The sequence below is a fragment of the Oryctolagus cuniculus genome, chromosome X (assembly GCF_051225735.1).
Source record: "Oryctolagus cuniculus isolate XC-2025 breed Fujian yellow rabbit chromosome X, ASM5122573v1, whole genome shotgun sequence".
NCBI classification, from domain to species: Eukaryota; Metazoa; Chordata; class Mammalia; order Lagomorpha; family Leporidae; genus Oryctolagus; species Oryctolagus cuniculus.
The window spans coordinates 127,697,972-127,715,111 of NC_142888.1; positions in this window are offsets into that span (position 1 = coordinate 127,697,972).

The window sequence follows — 17,140 nt, forward strand, 5'->3', positions numbered from 1 at the left end:
TCATGTTCAATATAATATATATGTTGATGGTTATACATAGAAATTTGTGTAGATATATTCATGAATCTACTCAGGTTAATATATTTCTTCACTCTGTCAGCTAAGATGGTCTAAAAGTAATGATACTCCAGTAGCTTAATAAGCACACTAATGCCAAAATATTGATCTCTAGTGCCATTCTCCATTAAAAGGAACTAGAGTTCCTTAGAGCAATGACTGATTCTAAGAATAGGTCTGAATATATATAAGATAATCATGGACAATCTTGTAGTATTATAATATAAGGTAGTGCTCAAATAATTCAAAATACATTGATAGGGGTGTATCAAAGGAATAAACATGATAGGGGTATATCAAAGGAATAAACTTCCTTATAACCAGAGGTAGAAAGATTTGATCAGCAAAATAATTTATTGTTGGATTATAAAACAAAATGCAAAATAAATATCCATGTGTCCATATTTACAAAATAGTTATTGACTATATAAATTAGTGAGAGAGAGGATGCAGATCTCTCATGTAGAAGAATTCCAAATATTTTATGAAGGTACTTTCACCTCAAAGAAGTGGATTATAACTCCCAAATCCTTAAATGTGGGCTGGGCAAGCTTTATAAAAGATGCTAAAGGATGTGCTACACATAGAAACACAGAAAGATAGTCATATTTATGAAAAATAAGAAGGCAGAAAACCCCCCAATAGAAGTACAAAAGAAATCCAAAGTAAACAATAGGAATATTCATTTGAAAATGGCAGCACCAAGTCGTTACTTATCAAGAATGTCTTTGAACATAAATAGCCTCATGGAAGTTGGGGGAGGAGGGTGGGTATGGGGGAAAGAACTACTGTATTCCTAAAGTTATATCTATGAAAAATGCATTTATTAAATAAAAACTTAAAAAATAAATAAGTGAATAAATGAATAACTTCAATTCTCCAGTTAAAATATACAGACTGGCTGAACAGATTAAAAAACAAGACCTGTCTATTTGTTGCTTACAAAAAACACATCTCACCAACGAAGCTACCTGCACACTGAAAGTTAAAGGATGCAAAAAGATATTCCATGCTAACAGAAACAAAAAAGAGCTGGTGTTGCCATCCTAATTGCAGACAAAACAGACTTCAACATAAAAACTGTTAAAAGAGATGAAGAAGGGCAATGTAATGATTAAGGGATCAATTCAACAGGAAAATGTGACTATAATAAGTATATACCCACAGAACTACAGGGTGCCTAGTTACTTAAAAGAAATGTTAATGAACCTAAAGGGAGAAATAAACTCCAATACAATGGTAATGGGGGACTTCAATCTCTCACTTTCAGCATTGGACAGATCAAACAGACAGAAAATCAGCTTGGAAACAACAGAGATAATTGACACTATAGACCAAATTTACCTAACAGATAGCTACAAAACATTTTACCACAAAATGCAGAACACACGTTCTTCTAATCAGTGCATAGAACTTTCTCTAGGATAGACTATATACTAGGCCATAAAACAAATCTCAACAAATTCAAAAAAATCAAAATCATTCCATGCATCTTCTCTGAATACAATGGAATAAAGCTGGAAATCAACAACTCAAGAATCTCTAGATCACATGCAAACACATGGGGACTGAACAACATACTCCTGAATGAATAGTCCATCCAAGAAGAAATCAAAAGACAAATAAAAAAATGGGGAAATAAAAAATTTGAAAACAGATCAAGACAACCATGCATCATATCAAAACCTATGGGATACAGCAAAAGTAATTTTATGAGGGAAGTTTATAGCAATTGCTGCATACATGAAGAAACTGGAAAGGTACCAAATAAATGAGCTATCAATGCATCTCAAACACCTGGAAAATCAACAACAAACCAAACCCAAAATTATCATGAGTAGAGAAAAGAAATAATTAAAATTAGATAAGAAATAAACAAAATTGAAACCAAAAAACCAATACAAAAAATTAGTGAAATAAAGAGCTAACTTTTTGAAAAAAAAAATCGATACACCTTTGGTACAATTAACCAAAAAGGAAGGAAAATAGCAAATCAATAAAATCAAAAAAAAGAAAAAGGAAATGTAACAATAGATACCACCAAAATAAAAAGAATAATCAGAAAGCATTACAAAGCGCTATATACCAACAAATTTGGAAACCAAGAATAAATGGCTAGATTATTAGAAACATACAAGCTACCAAAATTCAGTCATAAAGATATAGAAAACATAAATAGACCAATAACCAAGACAGAAATTGATTCAGAAATAAAGACCTCCTAACAAATAAAAAGCCCAGGATTGGATGGCTTCACTGCAGACTTCTACCTGACTTTTAAAGAACTAATTCCATCTTTTCTCAAGCTATTAAGAACAAGTGAAAGGAAGGAAATCCTCCCAAGCTCCTTCTATGAAGCCTGCATCACCTTAATACCTAAACTTGGAAAGAATGTAACAGAAAAAGAGAACTATAAACCAATATCTTTGATGAATGTAGATGCAAAAATCCTCAACAAAATACAAGCTAATGGAATCCAATAGCACATCAAAAATACCATTCACCAAGACTAAGTGAGATTTATCCCAGGTATGCAGAGATGGTTCAACATTTGCAAATCAATGTGATACATCATATTGACAAACTGAAGAATGAAAACCATATGATTATCTTAATAGATGCAGAGAAAACACTTGATAAAATACAACATCCTTTCATGATGAAAACCATATGCCAAATGGGTATAGAAAGAACATTCCTCAGCACAATCAAGGCAATATATGACAAATGCATGGTCAGCACCCTGTTGAATGTGAAAAGCTGGAAGCATTCCCCCCTGAGACCCAGAACTAGATAACGATGTCCACTGTCACCATTGCTATTTAATAGTTCTGGAAGTTTTAGCCAGGGCAATTAGGCAAGAAAAATAAATCAAAGGACATGAGTTGGAAAAGAGGAAATCAAACTATCCCTATTTGCAGATGGCATGATCCTATATATGGGGGATCCAAAAGACTCCACTGAGAGACTATTGGCACTCACAAAAGAGTTTGGTAAAGTGGCAGGATATAAAATCAGCACAGAAAAATCAATAGCCTTTGTATACACTGACACTGCCACGGCTGAGAAAGAACTTCTAAGATCAGCCCCATTCACAACAACTCCAAAAAGAATCAAATACCTTGGAATAAATTTAACCAAGGATACCAAAGAAAACTACAATGAAATTTACAAAACACTAAAGAAAGTAATAAATGAAGACATTAAAAAATGGAAAAATGTGCCACATTCATGGATTAGAAGAATTAACATCATCAAAATGTCCATAATACCAAAAGCAATTTATAGATTCCATGTAATCCCAATCAAAAGATCAACAACATTCTTGTAAAGTCTAGAGAAAACTATGCTCAAATGTACATGGAAACACAGAAGACCCCAAATAGCTAAAGTAATCTTATATGACAAAAACAAAGCCAGAGGCATCACAATACCTGATTTAAAGATATTAGAGGAAAATCATAACCGAACAGCCTGGTACTGACACAAAAACAGACTTGTAGAATAGAAATTCCAGAAATAGAATAGAAATTCAAGAAATCAAATCATGCATCTACAGGCCACTTATCTTTGATGAAAGAGCTATAATCAATCCATGGAGCAAAGACAGTCTCTTTAACAAATGGTGCTGGGGAACTTGGATTTCCATGTGCACAAGTATGAAACTAGACCCCTACATTACACCTTACAAAAATCAAATCATTAGAGAACATGGGGCACACTCTGTAAGACTTTAGCATAGGCAAGGACTTCTTGGAAAAGACCTCAGAAGTACAGGCAATCAAAGCCAAAATCAACCAATGAGATTACATCAAGCTGAGGAGTTTCTGCACTGCAAAAGAAACACTAAGCAAAGTGAAGAGGCAGCTGAAAGAATGGGAGAAAATTTTTGCCAGCCACACAACTGATAAAGGCTTAGTATCCAGAATTTATAAAGAGCTCAAGAAATTCAACAATAGCAAAACAAACAATCCAGTTAAGAAATGGGCAAAGGACTTTAACAGGAATTTTTCAAGACAGTAATTTCAAATGGCCAGCAGACACTTGTGAAACTTTTCAGGATCACTAACCATCAGTGAAATGGAAATTGAAACCACAACGAGGTTTCACCTCACTCCTGTTAGAATGGCTCACATACAGAAATCAACAAATGATAAATACTGGTGAGGATGCAAGGGAAAATGTACCCTGATCCACTGTTGGTGGGAATGCAAACTGGTGCAACCACTATGGAAGACAGTATGGTGATAACTCAGAAATCTGAATATAGACCTACCATATGATCCAGCCATCCCACTCCTGAAAAATTTATTCAAACCAAAATAAATCAGCATATGAAAGAGTTATCTGTACCCCCATGTTTAGAGCAGCACAATTTACAATAGCTAAACCATGGAATCAACCCAGATATCCATCACCTATTGAATGGATTATGAAACTATGGTATATATACACTATGGAGTACTACCCAGCTGTAAAACAAAATGAAATATTCTCTTTTGCAACAAGATCATCGCACCTGGAAACCATTATACTTAGCAAAATAAGCCAGTTCCAAAAAGACAGATATCATATATTTTCCCTGATCTGATGTAACTAATAGAATACCTGAAATGTAATGTATTGGAGTGAAATAGACTTTTCAAGAATAGATGATTGTTTATAGCCCTAGTCTCTTCCATTGAGGAACAAGGTTCTGTCCTCTTTTGTTTTGTTCTCTTTCTCATCATACTATGTTGAACTCCTTTACTTAGAGTAGGGTTAACTATACTATCTTTAAATACACTGAAAATAGATCATTGTAAAAATCAAGAATGGGAATCCGAGAGGGAGGAGGAAGAAGAGTTGGAATGTGGGTGGGAGGGAATGTACAGGAGAAGTCCCACTATGTTCCTAAATCTGCATATATGAAATATACAAAACTTGTATAACTTTTTTGAAGATTTATTTATTTACTTGAAAGAGTTACACAGAGAGAGAAGGAGAGGCAGACAGAGAGGTCTTCCATCCTCTGGTTCACTCCCCAGCTGTCCACAACAGCCAGAGCTGCACCAATCTGAAGCCAGGAGCCAGGCGCCTTTTCCAGGTCTCCCATGTGGGTGCAAGAGCCCAAGGACCTAAGCCATCTTCCACCACTTTCCCAGGCCATAGAAGAGAGCTGGATCAGAAATGGAGGCCCCAAAATTTGTATAACTTAAATAAAAGATTTAAAAAAAAAATGTGGGCATAACAAAGTGACTTCCTGACCGGCGCCACGGCTCAATAGGCTAATCCTCTGCCTGTGGCGCCAGATTCTGTCCTGGTTGCTCCTCTTCCAGTCCAGCTCTCAGCTGTGGCCCGGGAAGGCAGTGGAGGATGGCTCAAGTCCTTGGGCCCTGCACCCACATGGGAGACCAGGAGAAGCACCTGGCTCCTGGCTTTGGATCAGCCACAGCGCACCAGCCACAGTGGCCATTGGTGGGTGAACCAATGGAAAAGGAAGACCTTTCTCTCTCTCTCTCTCTCTCTTTCACTGTCCACTCTACCTGCCAAAAAAAATGACTTCCTTCCTGTGGGGAGCAATCCGGACTGGACTGAGTTACTGGAATTAAGACTTATTCTATGCATCTGCTCTCCCACAATATGGCGCTGGGAGAGAAGTAAACAGCTTCCGCACAGCTGCCTCCAGTTCAACTAATAAACTGTAGGACTTGCTCCTGATTGGAGGAGAGCAGCGTACTCGGCGTGTGGGCAGCCGAGTTGGGATTGGCGGAGGAGGACTATAAAGGAGGAGAGAGACGGCATGCACCAGGAACATCTATGGGGAACATCTATGGGGAACATCTAAGGGAACATCTAAGGGAACATCTAAGGGGAACATCTAGCTGAAGGAACACCCGTGCAGCCCCCGAGAAAGCCGGCCGGCGGTGTGCCGCTCCCCTGCGGAAGTGGGGAATGTGGCCAGGGGGAACTGCCCTTCCACGGAGGTGGAAGGGATAGTAGCCAACCCGGGAAGAACCAGCAGCAAACCCGGGGAGGGCTGAGCAGACGAAAGAACAGCGCAGGGTTTAGTGTCGTTCCTCCACGAAGAGGGGGAGCGACACCTTCCAAGTAGTACAGTATAGAAAGAGAGGAAATAGAGTAACTCTATGGCAGATAAACCTAACATACACTCTCTCAACCATGTAAACAACAGGGATGCATCATATTGATAGTGTTGTCCTTTGATATCATGTGATAAGAATGGCAGTTGCTCTCCATAATTTTTAATCTCAAAATCCATAACCTCAGTCTAATTATGAAGAACCATCAAACAAACCACAATTGAGGATCTTTCTCCAAGATTCTTGGCTATGATCCTTAAAACTGTCAAGGTCATCAAAACAACTAAACTGTCAAAGTCAGGAGAAACCTAAGGAAAAATAATAACTAAATGCAATGTGAGGCCTCTCCTGGGATAGAAAAATAACATTAAGTAAAATTTAAGAAAATCTGAATGAAGTACAGACATTAGTAATAGCAATGCCTCAATATTAGTTTTTGTTTGTTTGTTTGTTTGTTTGTTGACAGGCAGAGTGGATAGTGAGAGAGAGAGACAGAGAGAAAGGTCTTCCTTTTGCCGTTGGTTCACCCTCCAATGGCCGCCACAGCTGGTGCGCTGTGGCCAGCACACCGCGTTGATCCGAAGGCAGGAGCCAGGTGCTTCTCCTGGTCTCCCATGGGGTGCAGGGCCCAAGTACTTGGGCCATCCTCCACTGCACTCCCAGGCCACAGCAGAGAGCTGGCCTGGAAGAGGGTCAACCGGGAAGGAATCCGGAGCCCCGACAGGGACTAGAACCCGGTGTGCTGGCGCCACTAGGTGGAGGATTAGCCTATTGAGCCGTGGCGCCGGCCAATATTAGTTTTTTAATTGTGAAAAAATATACCACACAAATTTAAGATGCTCATAATAGGAAATAGGAGGTAAGTTAAATGGCAATTCTGTAGTATCTTTGCAATATTTCTGTAAAACAAACTATCCTAAATTTTAAAATTCATTTTTTTAAAAAAAAACAATCCTCATGCCTGGTGCACCACTCCCCCAACTGATATTGTGGTTGAATTAGTCAGCTTTGTGTCATCAACATTGAGTGTTTTAAAACCTGTTCATTACCTACCTGAACCAGGCACTCTGATGTGCAATATAAGCACCCCAATCTGTGATTTAACCACTGCACCAAATACCTTCCCCTACTCTACAGTATTTTGCTGTATATTATACATTTTGTGTTAATTATTCTATTGATATACATTTAGATTGTTTCTAAATCTTGTCATTCAGAAAATGTTGCAAATGAATGTTAAATACTCCCCAGGTGGTTCTAATATGCACTCAGGTTTAAGATGACAATGTTAAGGCAAATGCCAAGAGCTAGGTGCATATCAATAATACCTATTGGCCCACATTTAATCCCACAAAATCATATGTTTCCAACAGACATGGTTCTCCCATTTATAAGATAAATGAGTGGACCCAAACAAAACACACTACATCTTCCATATTGTCCTAGATTAAACAGTACTGCTCAAAAGAGCTCTCTGTAATTATGAGAATATTCTACATCTACATGTCCAATATGGTAGTCACTGACTCCATGTGCCTACTGAACGTTTGAAATGTAGTACTGTGGCTGGGGAAAGGAAATTTTAATTGTATTTAACTTCAATTTAAAATAAAGCAATAAGTGACTAATGGTTATCATATTGGACAGCACTGCTCTATTAAAAACAGAATCAAGTTCCCAAGAGATTTCTTAATGTTCTTTTTTGGATATGGAGAAATTTTTCTCATGCCAATATATTTTTTCCTGTAAATTAGAGTCTCCTGTTTGTGAGGAGGCATTTTTACCTTAAAACAGCAGTACAAATACTATATCACTCTCCAATATTTGCAACAGAATGGTCTGGCATCCTCCCAGAGTCTCTCCCACCTGCAGTGGCTTCTGCTGGCTGCAGAAAGAGGCCATTGTGCCCTCAGAGGAGACTATTTTCTCTGATCATCAGCCCTCCTCCCACTTCTGGAATATTTGGTCTACTCCAAAGCTAACTTTTTATTACTTTCTCCAGAATTTATTCCAAACTCCTAAAGAGGAAAGAAAACAGGTTTCCCTGGTAGAGAGTGGCAGATGTTGTTATTTGTCTCTGTTTAAAAAATAGCTTCTCCCCAACCATCTACCATATCCACAAATTTCTACTATACTGCACAGCTAATGACTACATTAAGCATTTGGAAGGTCTGCATTACTGTATAGTTGATAGCTCAGTGGAAGAATACAATTTTACTATATATTGCTTAGGCTGTCTGGGTGATAGGAAGAAATAAACATTCTGGAAAGGCAGTATAGATTGCGCTTTATTACATACAACTCTGCCTACTGTCAATACTACATCTTTAATACTGAAATAAAAAAACCAAAGGTGAGAGTTTTAGAAATACTGTTGTTGTGCTGGGGATACACACCTTATCATATACCCATTATGGTGGAAGTTCAGTTATCTTTGCTTTTTAGTAGATACAGGGTTTCTGTGATTTTAGTGATGCAAAAGAGGGAAGGAGAGGATGTACTTTTAAAATATAACATCTATCAGTCAGGTGCTGTACCAAACTTATTTCACTGATCAGAAAAAAAAAAAATCCTGAGTTACTATGTACGAAAAGCAGAGAACATAAAATTGATAACAGCATTAGAATTAGACTCTAAATTGTAAACTGCTTGACAATAAGGCCTCTCTTCCTCAACATTGCCATTTCTCTAGAACACAGTAGAAGGCCTACAGTTTCAGGATTTTGCATATTTCTTGAGCTATGATTCACACATTATAAAATTAATAAATTAAATATGCAATTCAGTGATATTTAGTAAATCTATATTTGTGCCACCATTACCACTCTTCAGTTTTAGAACATATATTTCACTGCAAATAGATTCTTGGTGCTCATTCATACTCACTACCTATTTCCCTCAATCTCTCCCAACATTAAAGAAATCATTAATTTACTTTCTGTCTCTATGAATTTGCCTGTTCTGGACAGTTCATATAAATGGAATCAAGCAATATGTAGTATTTTGTGACTGGTTTCTTTCAGTTTGCATAACATTTTCAGAGTTCATCCGTGTTGTAGCACCTATCAACTCTTAACTTCTTTTTATGTATGAATAATATCCCATTGTGTGGACATGCCACACTTTGTAGATTCATCAGCTGATAAATGTTTAAGTTGTTTCTACTTTTTGTCTATCATAGTAATATTGTCCTGAACAGTATTATGACAGGAGTTATACTGAAATCTATAGCCAATTTGGGAAGAATTGCCATCCTAACAATCCATGGACACAGGATATTTCTACATTTATTTTTTATACTTTTTTAACTTGTCATGAGCACCGTTTTGCATTTCCAAGTATACAAGTTATGCACCTCTCTTGTTAAAGTTATTCCTAAGATTTTATTCTTTTTGATGCTACTATAAATAAAATTTTTCTTTAATCTCATTTTTTAATTTTTCATTGCTAGTATATAGAAATACAACTGGCCAGCTCCGTGGCTCACTAGGCTAATCCTCCGACTTGCGGCACCAGCAAACCAGGTTCTAGTCCCGGTCGGGGCACCGGATTCTGTCCCGGTTGCCCCTCTTCCAGGCCAGCTCTCTGCTGTGGCCAGGGAGTGCAGTGGAGGATGGCCCAAGTGCTTGGGCCCTGCACCCCATGGGAGACCAGGAGAAGCACCTGGCTCCTGCCATCGGATCAGCGCGGTGCGCCAGCCGCAGCGGCCATTAGAGGGTGAACCAATGGCAAAGGAAGACCTTTCTCTCTGTCTCTGTCTCTCACTGTCCACTCTGCCTGTCAAAAAAAAAATACAACTAATATTTTCACACCTACCTCTTATGTTTAACCTTCCTAAATCCACTTATTTGCTAATATCATGTTGAAGATTTTGCATCTATATTTATGAAGGCTATTAGTCTGTAGTTGTTTTTTGCTCTTATAATTTCTTTGTCTGGCTTTGGTATAAGGATAAAACTGAACTTATAGAGCAAGTTGGGAATTCTCTCCCTTGTATATTTGGGAATAATTTATAGCAAGTTATTTGTAAATGTTAGCCTGAATTCACTAGTAAAACTATTTGGGCATGCATTTTCTTTTTGTAGATTTTTAATTATCAATCTTATCTCTTTATTTATTATAGACCCATTCACATTTTTAAGAGATTTTATTTATTTATATATTTATTTATTTGAGAGATAGAGTTGCAGACAGTGAGAGGGAGAGACAGAGAGAGAGAGAGAGAGGTCTTCCATCCACGGGTTCATTCCCAACTGGCCGCAACAGCCAGAGCTGCACCAATCCAAGGCCAGGAGCCAGGAGCTTCTTCCAGATCTCCCATGCAGGTGCAGGTGCCCAAGTACTTGGGCCATCTTCTACAGCTTTCCCAGGCCATCAGCAGAGAGTTGGATTGGAAGAGGAACAGCCAAAATTAGAACCAGTGCCCATATGGGATGCTGGCGCTGCAGGCAGAGGATTCAACTACTGCACCACAGCCCCAGCCTCCCAGTTCACATTTTTTAAAATTTCCTCTTGAATCACTTTCAGATCTGCCTAAGTATTTTTCCATTTCATGTAACTTATTTTTAACTTTGGCAGAATATTAATATTATGCCTTACCATCCCTTTTAATTATGTAGGGTATATATTGATGTCCCTTCTTTCATTCCTCATTTTGTCCTTTGAGTTTTTTATCCTTTTCAAATATTTGTTTATTTATTTATTTATTTATTTGAAAGTCATAGTTACAGAGAGAGATAGAGAGATATCCCATCTGCTTGTTCACTTCCTAGATCGTTGCAATGGCCAGCTAGGAGCCAGGAGATTCAGCCAATCTCCCATATGAATGACAGGGGCCCAAACACTCGGACCATCTCCACTAATTCCCCAGCTATTAACAAGGAGCTGGATCAGCTGGATCAGAAGTGCAGCAGCTGGAACATGAACTGGTGCCCATATGGAATGCCAGCTATACCAACTATGCCAGAAGAGCATCCTCTAGTCTTTTCTCTTTTTAAATGTGTAAGTCTATCTCAAAGTTTTCAATATTTTTGAATATTTTCAAAGATGCAACTTTTAGTTTTGTTGAAATTCTGTTGTTTACATTTTCATATTTTCCATTGTAATCTTCATTGTTTTCTTCCTTCTGCTATTTTGGAATTAGTTTATTCTTATTTTTCTAGGGTTTTTTTTTTTTTACAGTGAAATGTTCATTATAGTTTTGAAGTCTTTTTTTCTACTCCAATATAAGTTTTTTTTTTTCACAGGCAGAGTGAACAGTGAGAGACAGAGACAGAGAGAAAGGTCTTCCTTTGCCATTGGTTCACCCTCCAATGGCCGCCACGGCCAGCGCACTGCGGCCGGCGCACCGCACTGATCCAATGGCAGGAGCCAGGTACTTATCCTGGTCTCCCATGGGGTGCAGGGCCCAAGTACTTGGGCCATCCTCCACTGCACTCCCTGGCCACAGCAGAGAGCTGGCCTGGAAGAGGGGCAACCGGGAAGGAATCCGGCGCCCCGACAGGGACTAGAACCCGGTGTGCCGGCGCCGCAGGCAGAGGATTAGCCTAGTGATCTGCGGCACTAGCCTCCAATATAAGTTTAAAGTTATTAATTTACCTGCAAGGACTACTTTAGCTGATTGTCACATATTTTGATATGTTATATCTTTATTCAATTCTTTTTTTACATGTGTTTCGTGGTGACATTTGTTTCATATTTATTGTATATTTAACTTTTATTTAATAAATATAAATTTCCAAAGTACAACTTTGGATTATAGCTGATTTTCCCCCCATAACCTCCCTCCCACCTGCAACCCTCCCATCTCCCACACCCTCTCCAATCCCATTCACATCAAGATTCATTTTCAATTATCTTTATATACAGAAGATCAATTTAGTATATACTAAGTAAAGATTTCAACAGTTTGCACCAACACAGATACACAAAGCATAAAGTATTGTTTGAGTACTAGTTATACCGTTAATTCACATAATACAACACATTAAGGACAGAGATCCTACATGGGGAGTAAGTGCACAGTGACTCCTGTTGTTGATTGAACAATTGACACTCTTATTTATGACGTCAGTTATCACCTGAGGCTCCTGTCATGAGTTGCCAAGGCTATGGAAGCCTCTTGAGTTCGCCAACTCCTATCTTATTTAGACATAGCCATAGTCAAAGTGGAAGTTCTAACCTCTCTTCAGAGAAAGCTACCTCCTTCTTTGATGGCCCGTTCTTTCCATTCGGATCTCACAGAAATCATTCATTTACGTCAATTTTTTTTTTTTTTTTTGCCACAGTGCCTTAGCTTTCCATGCCTGAGAAACTCTCATGGACTTTTTAGCCGGATCCAAAATGGGAAGGAAGAAGTCAAACTATCCCCATTTGCAGATGATATGATTCATTATTTAGGGGATCCAAAGAACTCAACTAAGAGACAATTGGAACTCATAGAAGAGTTTGGCAAAGTAGCAGGATATAAAATCAATGCAGAAAAATCAACAGCCTTTGTATACACAGGCAATGCCACGGCTGAGAAAGAACTTCTAAGATCAATCCCATTCACAATAGCCATAAAAACAATCAAATACCTTGGAATACACTTAACCAAGAATGCCATAGATCTCTACAATGAAAATTACAAAATATTAAAGAAAGAAAATATCCCATAATTTCTTTATCCAGTCTACCATTGATGGGCATTTAGGTTGGTTCCAGGTCTTGGCTATTGTGAATTGTGCTGCAATAAACATTAGGGTGCAGACCGCTTTTTTGTTTATCAATTTAAACTCCTTTGGGTAAATTCCAAGGAGTGGGATGGCTGGGTCGAACGGTAGGGTTATATTCAGGTTTCTGAGGAATCTCCAGACTGATTTCCATAGTGGCTTGACCAGTTTGCATTCCCACCAACAGTGGGTTAGTGTCCCTTTTTCCCCATATCCTCGCCAGCATCTGTTGTTGGTTGATTTCTGTATGTGAGCCATTCTAACCGGGGTGAGGTGAAACCTCATTGTGCTTTTGATTTGCATTTCCCTGATTGCTAGTGACCTTGAACATTTTTTCATGTGCCTGTTGGCCATTTGGATTTCCTCTTTTGAAAAATGTCTATTGAAGTCCTTGGCCCATCTCTTAAGTGGGTTGTTGGTTTTGTTTTTGTGGAGTTTCTTGATCTCTTTGTAGATTCTCGGATCTGGCTGAAAAGTCCATGAGAGTATTTCAGGCATGGAAAGCCAAGACACTCTGGCAAAAAGATCTCTGTGAGTGAGATCCCAGTGGAAAGAACAGGTCTTCAAAGAGGGAGGTGCTTTTCTCTGAAGGGAGGAGAGAACCTCCACTTTGACTATGACCGTGTCTAAACAAGATAAGAGTCGGAGAACTCAAGAGGCTTCCATAGCCTTGGAAACTCATGACTGGTGCATAGGGAGATTACTGATGCCATAAACAGGAGTGTCAATTTGTAAAGTCAACAACAGGAGTCACTGTGCACTTACTCCTCATGTAGGATCTCTGTCCTTAACGTGCTGTACACTGAGGCTTAATGCTATAACGAGTACTCAAACAGTATATTTCACTTTGTGTTTCTATGGGGGTGCAAACGATTGAAATCTTTACTTAATGTACACTAAACTGATCTTCTGTAAAAAAAAAAAAAAGAAATTATCAATTCCCAACTTGACTCTCACTGGGATTAAACATGACAATAGGTCTGATCTGATTTCATCATCACTTAAAAAAATCATCTATTATTTTTCACTTTATGTTTCTGTGTGGGAGCAAACTGTTGAAATCCTTACTTAAGGTATACTAAGCTGATCTTCTGTATATTAAGATAATCGAAAATGAATCTTGATGTGAATGGAAGGGGAGAGGGAGTGGGAAAGGGGAGGGTTGTGGGTGGGAGGGACGGTATGGGGGGGGAAGCCATTGTAACCCATGAGTCGTACTTTGGAATTTTATATTCATTAAATAAAAGATAAAAAAAAAAGAAAGAAAATAGAAGATACCAAAAATGGAAAATTCTTCCATGTTCATGGATTGGAAGAATCAATATCATCAAAATGTCCATTCTTCAAAAAACAATTCATAGATTCAATGCGATACCAATCAAAATACCAAAGACATTCTTCTCAGATCTGGAAAAAATGATGCTGAAATTCATATGGAGGCATAGGAGACCTCAAATAGCTAAAGCAATCTTGTACAACAGAAACAAAGCTGGAGGCATCACAATACCAGATTTCAGGATATACACAGGGCAGTTGTAATCAAACAGCATGGTAACTGGTACAGAAACAGATGCATAGACCAATGGAACAGAGTAGAAACACAAGAAATCAATCCAAACATCTACAGCCAACTCATATTGATCAAGGATCTAAAACCAATTCCTGGAGCAGGGACAGTCTGTTCAACAAATGGTGCTGGGAAAATTGGATTTCCACATGCAGAAGCATGAAGCAAGACCCCTACCTTTCACCTTACACAAAAATCCATTCAACATGGATTAAAGATCCAAATCTACGACCCTAAACCATCAAATTATTAGAGAACATCGGAGAAACCCTGCAAGATACAGGTACCGGCAAAGACTTCTTGGAAAAGACCCCAGAGGCACAGGCAGTCAAAGCCAAAATTAACAATTGGGATTATATCAAATTGAGAAGTTTCTGTACTGTAAAAGAAACAGTCAGGAAAGTGAAGAGGCAACCGACAGAAAGGGGAAAAATATTTGCAAACTATGCAACAGATAAAGGATTAATAAACAGATTCTACAATGAGATCAAGAAACTCCACAACAACAAAACAAACAACCCACTTAAGAGATGGGCCAAGGACCACCAATAGACAGTTTTCAAAAGAGGAAATCCAAATGGCCAACAGACACATGAAAAAATGTTCAAGATCTCTAGCAATCAGGGAAATGCAAATCAAAACCACAATGAGGTTTCACCTTACCCCAGTTAGAATGGATCACATACAGAAATCTACCAACAACAGATGCTTGCAAGGATGTGGGCAAAAAGGGACACGAACCCACTGTTGGTGGGAATGCAAACTGGTCAAGCCACTCTGGAAGTCAGTCTGGAGATTCCTCAGAAACCTGAATATAACCCTACCATTCAACCCAGCCATCCCACTCCTTGGAATTTACCCAAAGGAAATTAAATTGGCATACAAAAAAGCTGTCTGCACCTTAATGTTTATTGCAGCTCAATTCACAATAGCTAAGACATGGAATCAACCTAAATGACCATCAACAGAAAACTGGATAAAGAAATTATGGGACATGTACTCTAGAGAATACTATACAGCAATAAAAAACAATGAAATCCGGTCATTTACAACAATATGGAGGAATCTGAAAAACATGCTGAGTGAATTAAGCAGTCCCAAAGGGATAAATATCATATGTTCTCCCTGATCGGTGACAACTAACCAAGCACCAAAAAGGAAACCTGTTCAAGTGAAGTGGACGCTATGATAAACAATGACTTGATCAGCCCTTGTCCTGACTGTCGAGGAACAACTTACTATTTTATTCCTTTTAGTATTTTTTTGTTCTACTTAAAACCATTGGTTGAACTGTTTGTTTAACACACAATTATTCTTAGGTGTTTAATTTAAATGAAAAGTGATCCATATTAAATGTAAGAGTGGGAATAAGAGAGGAAGATGTCCAGTTCAGCACATGCTCAATCAGACTTACCCCTAACAGTAGAGTTAGAAACGTGCCAGGGGATTCCAATTCAATCCCATCAAGGTGGCTTGTACCAATTCCATCTCACTAGTCAAAGTGAATAGTTTCAGTTCATAATTGATCATACTGATCTCTCTAAAAGTCAAAGGGTTCACATAAACAAGGCTAGTGTCTGCTAATACTAACTGATAGAATTAAAAAGGAGAACGGTCCAACATGGGAAGCGGGATACACAGCAGACTCATAGAATGGCAGATGCCCTAAACAGCACTCTGGCCTCAGAATCAGCCCTTAAGGCATTCTATTCTTAACTTATTTTCTAGCTTCCCTTGTGATATCTTCTTTGAACCATGAGTTATTTAGAAGTATACTTTTTAATATCTGTGTGTGTAGATTTCCCAAATTTTCTTGATCATTTTTAATCCCATTATTGGTAGAGAACATACTTTGAATAATTTAAATAATTTTAAGTGTGTTGATTATGTTGTATTCTGGAAAATATTCCATGATAAGAATATGTATCCTGCTGCTGTTGTGTGGAATGGGTTCTATGGGTGTTCATTAGGTAGAGTTGGTTTATAATTTTGTTAAAAACTTATATATACTTGTTGGTTTTCAATCTAGCTGGTCTTAGGGCTTCAGAATTCACTGAGAATTATGAATAACCTCTGTGTGTTGTCATCTACACTTTTTCCACATTCAACACAAAAAGTCTGTTAATTGGGTGGGTTTAAGACTAATCTTACCTATAAGTAAATTAAGGCCAAAACAATAAACTCTTTTCTCAAGGACAGCTGAAATAAAGGACAGAGCTAAGATACTATCTGATGTCTACTTACTTGAAATCCATTGGTCTTTTTGGGGAACATTTTGCATTTCATGCACTCCTTCTATGTTTGTGAACTCAGTAGTCATCGGTTCGGGCTTTCTTCCTGATATGCAGGGAATTCCACTTGAATCTGTATGACAGGAATATCCAGAGTAGACAACGACAACATAAGGAGGGGCTGAAGGAGCACCCATGAAGACCTCTTCACTAAAGAAATGAGAGATAAAACTGGATAAAGTGTACCGGCATTAAAAAATACCAACCTGTTTCCCTAAGATTATTGACAGTGACTCTTATTTTATAAGACTAAGTAGGCCACTTGGACTTTTCCCAGACATGAAGCTGGGGAATAATTAAGTAAGCTGATCTAGATCTAGAGAGGCCCTAAGGCAAAGGAGTACATGGTAGCAGTGAAAGGTGAATCTGCCTGGGCAGGCTGTTCTCATTCACATGTTATGATGATTAATTTTGTCTGTCAACTTGTCT